This window comes from Mastomys coucha, unplaced genomic scaffold, assembly GCF_008632895.1.
Source record: "Mastomys coucha isolate ucsf_1 unplaced genomic scaffold, UCSF_Mcou_1 pScaffold14, whole genome shotgun sequence".
Classification (NCBI taxonomy): Eukaryota; Metazoa; Chordata; class Mammalia; order Rodentia; family Muridae; genus Mastomys; species Mastomys coucha.
In genome coordinates, this window is record NW_022196896.1 from 70,287,462 (window position 1) to 70,295,670 (window position 8,209).

The following is an 8,209-nucleotide window of genomic DNA, read 5'->3' on the forward strand; positions in this document are numbered from 1 at the left end:
TCAACCAGAACAACAAGGATTTGGAAGGAAAGAAATTAGACCTAAATGTCTTGGAATATGGGGCCATTTTGGTTGAGTCTCCTAAAAACAGGAACAAAGAACTACAGGCAACTGAGGAAATCCAAGAGTGGGAGAAATAGTCTTCCTCCAGGAAAGAGCACACCAACTGATGGTCCAATACCAAATGGGCAGCTCTGAATGTAACATTACACACAGACCGAGTGGGTTGGATTTTCAAAGTTAGAAAGTGTGTGTGTGTGTGTGTGTGTGTGTGTGTGTGTGTGTGTATAAGTATGTAGCAGCAATAAGTGAATGATTGGGGGCATGGATTTGAAAGAGAGCAAGGAGGGGTGTGGGAAAAATGTAATTACATTAATCTAAAAGAAAAATTACTTTTTTAAAATGAAGATTTAAACAAGCGCAAACCCCACAAACACCCATCCCGTAAACATTGATTCTATACTTACGTGAGCTTATTCTTAACAGTGAAGGCCATTTTTCTCATTTTATCTCTAAGTTTAGTCAAGAGACAAATTAAAAGATTTAGTGTGGTGTCAGTCATTTCTGCAATCCCAGATATTTTCATCTTATCTTTGGTACGGTTTCCTCTTTCCTAGTTGCAAGCAGAGCTTATGAGATACTTTCCACATCCCAGTTTCAGGAGTTTATGCGGGACGCTGTCTGTCCTTGAGTCTTGCATGTGAGTCTACAAATACTTGGGGGTGAATACTTCTCTCCCTCAACTGATACCCAGGCACTCAAATGACAGACAACACCCTCTATCCCTTTAATTGCAAACTACTGCTGGATTATTATTGTCTGGATAGGAACAGTTCTGAATTCACACATAAAAGATAAAGTTATTACAACATTTTGAAGAAAATCTTTGAAGCTAATTATCTAAAGATTAGAGAAAGGATATCTTTTAATTAATTTCAAACCCTGGATGGAGTACTGAGCAGCAACATGAAAGGATATTTCTAATAGGGAGCCATAGTTCTGCAGGCGCCGCCCTCCCCTTGAGGGTTACCATTTAATTTCCAACATTGATTTGAAATAAATGCTGCCTCGATCTCCAAGGGAAAACTGTTGCGGTTACAAACCTAAAAGAGACACAGTGTAATAAGCAAACACACACTCCACTCTTTGTTAAAGTATGACCTGCAGGCTGTGTTTTAATGTCAAACACTCTCACACACTGTCCTGTCTGAGAACTTGGGCTTGAGGGGGAACTTTTGAGGGGGAAAAGCTTAGGCTTCACCTCATGGGGCTCTCCCCTGTCCTTCTATCTACTTCCTCCAAGGAAATGCTTAGTGCTTTGATGTTTTTAAGTAAATCACCAAAAATGTTTTTATTTTTTTATATTGATTAACAAACAAAGTTTTAAATTATCTAGTTTAAACCACAGGCATACTATTTACATGGAGTGTCATAGTAAACTGAAAATTACCCACATGGTAAATAAGATAAATAATTTTCTAAACTTTGTATAAATCTTAATTTCTCAAATATTTTAAATGTTAAAAGAATTTCAGGATGCATACAGGATGCCAGGAGCAAAGCTGGTGTTGAAGATGCATGGATAAGTGAGAATGGCCTCTGGACAACCGGTCTTTCGAGGACTGCTCCAATTTTAAAAAGCAAAATTGCTTTTCCCACCTAGACAGCCAGGATGCTCAAATGTTCTTTGTTATATTCCTGCTTCTTTCAATGTTGCTCTTTAAATTACCTCCCAAGTAAACACTATTCTCTACCTCAAGAACTGCAAATCGGGTATGTAATCTATGTTCTTCCATATATGATGCTTAAGTTCAAAAAAATAATAAAATGCAAGTCCTTCCTTTCATGAGTACCATGCACTCACCTCATACTTAACATTATCTCTACAGATCACTGTGCTTTGTGGGTCAATGAGAGCCTGTGGAGACTACTACAGTATATGCGTTATAAAGGCCACACATTTTTCAGTTGACCCCACACCCATATTAATCTTTGACAGCATCACCCTTTAGAATCCAATATAATTACTGATAGATAGATAAAAATCCCAAGAGGTGCAGTCATGCACAGACTGACTCTCAAGCAAATGTTCTAATTAATATCTATTTCAACTTCATATCACCAATGAAAATTCAAGTTTTTACTCTTGCTTTCTTATGCTATTAACTAGCTCCTAGGTGAACTGACCTATCTCATTAATTTATTTATTCACTCACTGAATGTTTGTATTTGAACAGCAATATTGCAGTCTTCTATTTATTTGTACCCCTCTCTCCTACTCCCTTTTCATCTTTGGAGTTTCTTGTTCCTAGCTTTGTCTAATAATTTGAAAAGGATAATTTGGATGAAAGAATATTTTGACTAAAAATAAACTAAGACTACAAGTGTGTTGTTTGTAGACCCTCCTGCAACACTGGTCTTTCCTCATTAGACGAGGACTACTGGCCCCTGACCCCTGCAGAGGGAAGGCAGAAGACAGGTGTAGAGGCATAGGCAAACCCTGAGTCTAATACTGAGACTCAACATTTACCAATGCCATTAGTAGGCCCACTTAGAAGGTCTGGGGAGGAAGCTTTGTAGAGTAGAGTTTAGTACCATCCCCCCCCCCCCAGTAATGTAGATGTGGCAAGGAGTGGGCAAACCGAAAACCAATTCATTATGGACTTAGGGCTACCCAGGCAAGAGTGAGTAGTTGGTGGGCGGTATTTATATGAAGAAGGAAGGGAAAATAATAGATATTTAAGAATTAGAACCCACAGGCAGATTTGGCTAAGAGGTAGTCTAAGTTAATGGTAAGTCTTCTCACTAGAGGAGCAGTTGATATAAATCTAAGGAACAATGTCCACCTCACAATTATGTCTTTCTCAAACCTTTGTGTTCACCATCATCTAAAGAGTCATTAAAAATACAAATACATATCTCCTCCCAAATTTACCCTAAGACTCATAAACCAGACTACCTGGAGTTGTGTCTCAGAGCTTCTCATAGGATTCTAACTATAAGGTTGAAAATCAGTGAGGTAATTTATTATGCCTTACTAGAGTTCAAGAAACCCATTTTAAAATTTGTATATAAAATCATAACCATTCAGGTGAAAGTTTGGGGAGGATATGAGATGCCCCTGAAAAAGCAAGGACAGAAAGCAGGTAAAAGACAGACAAGAGAATCAACTAAGCATTTGAAGTGAGGTTAAAGTAGAAATAGATGAGGAGAACAAGCAGTACTGAGAGCTTCAAGAGTTGGAGTAGAGAATGTCATCAGGCTATCCAGTCAGGGAAGGAAGAGACTTAAAGATATAGTGGTGAGAAGAAAGAAATGTGGCCCAGACCTCTGAGGAACTTGCTGATCTGAGACCTTCAGAACCTGGGGGATTTGATGCAAATAAAATGCAGAGAAAGAAAGAATTGGAAAGGGTAGAGAAAGGGAGAAGTAGGTACATGGGTAATAAAGGTCACTATAGAAAGGTAGTGGGCCAAGTTTTCTGAAAGCCTCAGTTTCTGCTAGAAAAACAGAAGAAGAAAATTCTTGAAAGTGTGACTGTTTTTGATGGTGACCATTGAGTCAGTGGAGAACAGATGCCTAGCAAAGTAAGCTTGAGTCACTTGCTACAGAAACAGCCTGCAGCTCTGGAGGTACAGAAAAGTCAAGGAGTTCATCAAGAGGTGCCTGTGATGCAGAGCGGGAAGAGGAAGGAAGAAAATGGAGGGCGTGATGTAGAGGAGGTCAAGGTAATGAACCATGAAGTCTGGCTGAATTGGACAGGAAATGAAGCCCTGGGAGGCTGTGGGTGGCCATGGGTAGAAATATAGGGCAAAGTTCAAAGACCAAGTAAAAGGCAGAGAAGAGGAATGGGGGAGGGGGAACACAGAGGAGGGGGGCCAATAAGTGCCAATGAAGGCTTAGGATGTCAGAGGCAGAGCCAGTTCTGATGGCAGTAGGAGTGTTCTGGTAGCTACAGAGAGATTGAAGATCAAGATATGTTGAGCGCATGCATTGATGAGAGACATTAAATGCCATGACTACTGAAGTCACAGGATCATAGGAGAGGCAAGAATAAAAAGAAGGTGTGGGATGTGTTGAAATCCTCGGTGGGTAGGAAAAAAAAAAAGATGCATGGGCAGAGGGATGAAAAAGCGTGAGCTGATGAGATAGATGTCTTTGAAAGATACTTCACAAGAGTCTAAAATTAAGACCCTGGAAGCCACAAGGAATTGGAAAATACAGCTGTGCTTTTCCTGCCTCCTCCAACATTGCTCAGTTCCCAGCGGCTTCCCAACACACTTATCTGTCCATGTCTTTCTACATTTTAGAACTCATCATGGCTGCTATCACCCCCTCAGACATGCTCTTCAAGTCTTCTGATGTGGTTACCTAGCTAGACTCATGTCTCATCTCCAGTGCCAATGCTCTTGGGCCACAGGCTAATTTCTTGCTTGTGGTCTTCTCCTTGGTTTTTCTAGCACATGCTTCCTTATCCCAGGCATGGCTTCTAGAAAAACTCACCATGACTCTACTTCTTGACTACCTGTTTCCACGTGTCCATGCTGTATTGGCCCTCCATTCAACTCATAGGTCTTTGCAAGTCCTATACTGATCAATGATTCCCATGCTCTGCTGCTTCTGAGAAGCCTGACTACATCTGCTCGGTTGTTTTCTGCTTTGCATATCTCTATTCCAGGGCACTGCTCCCAAACATGAAAGAACTCAATAAGCATGGGCCGATGTGGCGTTTGTCCAACTGAGCTACTTGGCTGATTCCTGTTCTAGGCAAGCTGTGATTTGCTGACCATCGTAATCCCCCAGTGTTGCCCTTAACTCATGCACAATTTCCAAGAATGGCTTCCACCATCTACTTCTCAAATTGATTTATATAAATAACAGTTTGTTAGAGGCCCTTAACCTATCCTTATATGAAGGATATAAAATTACACCCTTCTTGAAGCAGAGGAAATGTCTCTTTTAAGGGCTTTTTGCAATCCCCAGCAGTTTCCCAGCCAACAGGTTTTTTTTCCCCTTGAAGCTCTTGTGTTGATCCAACCATACCTGTGGCAAGAAGCAGCAGGGTAACACTCTGTAACTAACAGCTTAGTCCTTGTAGATTATGACCATTGGACTCTACTGCCAGTGTACCCCACTGTGGATGGACAGAAGGAATGTCTTGACAAACATCTAGAAGGCAGATATGATCATCCTCCAACTCCCTTACGTCTGCATTTGCTCCCTATCTTCTCCAAGCCAGAAAAGCCACATCTTACGCTTTGCTTTAACTTGCTTATAAATGTTCTTTGATGTACAGAGATTAGATTCCCAACAAAGCCATCATAAGTTGATGATACTCTAATTAGGAAATGAATTCACTGTACCTAACATACTGGGCATCTCAACTTGACAACAGAGCAGAGTGCTGTCTGACCCCTATCATGGCAGAAGGGGCAGAATGGGAATCGTGGCTACCTACCACTACCCAGAACTGCCAAGGGGGAACTCACAGAAAACGAAAGAGTCAAATTCATGTTGAATTTGGTTTCTACTGAATGAATATTGCTTTTGCATCACCCTAGAGTCAAAAATCACCTTAAGTATGACTCCTTGTTAAATTGGGGGCCTTTTCTATTATTCCTACACTGGTCCTTTGCTCAGAGAAACCACTAGCTAAGAGAAACCTTAGCTAAGAGAAACCACTGAGGTCCTAGCTACCAGTTACTTTCATTCAGCTGCCTCTCACATAGGCTAATCTTCTGCTAGCCGTTACGGGCAAAGAAAATAACAGGAGTATAATCTGCTATGTGTCCATAGTGTGAGTTTATAAATTACACATCATGATTATGAGCCACGTTAACAAATTTAATAACACTTTCTCCCAGGTGGCAGGATCCCCATTGCTGGATTTTGTAAAGCACTGCAGAGACATCCTTCGTATTTGCCTCTATGTTTCATTGCCTTTATTTAAGGAAAATGATCAGCACAGAAAAGCAAGGTCAGTGACCACACTTACCTCACATCTCCAAGTTAAATGCTACAGCCTTAATCTTTTCAGGAATGACCATTTGCACTGGCTTGCTGGAGACAGGTCCAGCTAGCATATTGTGAGGAGAAGATAAGAAGTCGTCTTTGCTCTATTGACTTCTGAACTAAAAGTTAGACCCAGGCATGACAGAGGGAGGACATCTGGAGCAATCAGCTTGGTGCATTTGATTACTGCATACCAGGTTTCCTGGGCTCCTTTCAGTTTGAGATATTAATACTCTTTCTCACCACGGTGGTTTGGCCATGGAGATTTTAGCTGAAGTTGATCACTGCCTTTTTGATCAGAACTTTGTGATGGAAGGCAGCTAAGAATGACTTCAGGCATGCCTTCATCTGTTCTTATAGGAAAACCCATGATTCCAAGGAATTTGGCCAGTGTCCTTGAGCATTCCAGGGCCTACAGTTTTGCCCAGCTACCTATGGTCCATTGAGCAGTTACTAGGCAGACAGATCATACACAGCTAAGTAGTTGCACTGGCCAGGTCTAAAGTGCAGGGAGGGACATAGCTACCAGTTCCATTTGGGCCTCCCAGAAATTGCAACTCAGCCTGAGACCATTGCAACTGCCAAGTGCAACGGTGGAGATTGTAAAGTAGGTGGTCTTCCCTAGCCCAAGCTGAGTACCAACTCCCTTACATCTGTACTTGCTGATATGATGATTGTACCCACACTGACCTGTAATCTTTGTGATCTCTGCCACCAAATGGTCCATATCTCAAAAGACGTTTCCCCGAAATCACATTGCTGAGCATCCTTTTCTGGCAGAGAGTGTTAGTTCATGATTCCAAAATCATCTCTTCCTTATTAAATGCTAACTGTGGTGGAAAAAAAAGAGTATCATAAATGAAAGAAGTAATGACTATTCACCCACCTGCCTCCCCATAAATTAAAGACACTAAAAAACATAATACAGTCACAAACACACATGTAACTGAGACACTCGTACCATCAAATGCCTAAACATTAAATTTTTTGAATTTTTTAAATGTCACAAAAATGTACCCAGGCACATAAAATATTTTTTTTCTGAAAACCTATTAGCATTTCTAACAATGAACTACTCTTCATTAGGGATCAATAAAACTAGTTACCAAAATCATTTTTGGCATGCTCCAAAAGAGGAAAAGGGAAGACAGAAGATGCTGCGGGATCTGTTAGGGAAAACACAACTTGTATGGTGTCCAAGAACTCCAGGGCTGATGCGAGGAGCTCCAAGCTTCCCACCAAACACGTGGCCCCATGTGAAATACGCCAAAACAACACAGTTTGGGCTCATTGTGCCCTAATTAATACTATAATGAGTTTCCTTAGATAGCCAAATCCTTAATCAGCCCTATCAAAACTACGTCTGCCCAGAAAAAGGCTCGTGTTAATTCTGCTTAATGCCTGACAGTGGTTAAGCACCATTAATACTCCATAATTTCATTGTATGTTATTGTAATCATATCAGCATATATCTCAGTGGCTATGAGAGGCTCAATAGGCAGGCCTTGAATTATCGGTCACGTGACTCTGTTTCACTAAGAGACTATCTTCCATCACAGCCAGACCTCCTTTGCCCTCCCCGCAGTCAGTAGCCTAAGCAGGTATTAATAAAGGTCTCCTTTTTTAAATTGCACAGCTCTAAATGGTCTTTAAGGGACCCAGCAGTAATCTCAAGATCCCTATATTTTAGCAGGAAGGCAGGACAGAGGAATTAATAAGAGCCCTTTCTGTGTAAACTGCTCCCTGCTCTAAGGCTATATCGTGATGTCAGGGCGCTAAGAGAATTTTAAATGCACAGGATGGATTGTTTGTGTTGCAAAAGCGAAACAGGGGGCAAAGGCTAAGAGACTTGAGAAAATTGAAAGACTGCCAGGGATGCTGGGATGCAAATAGCAACAGAACCGGGATAAATGCTCCTGCTCACATATGCAGGAGTCCTGCAGAAGGGGGGAAAAAAGGTTATTAATTTTCACCAGGCTGTATCTTACAGCTGGTGGCTCAGCATCAGTTTTTGGTGTAATGAAAATGGTCTGAGCAGAAGATAAATGGTTCATAAAGTGGACCATTTAGATGCAATCGAGGCTCAATCTGCCCAGTGACTAATCACGTCCCCCCAGTGAAGCTGAATTCCACTAACAGACTTTTTTTTTTTTTTTTTTTTTTTTTTTTTTTTTTTTTTTTTTTTTTTTTTTTTTTT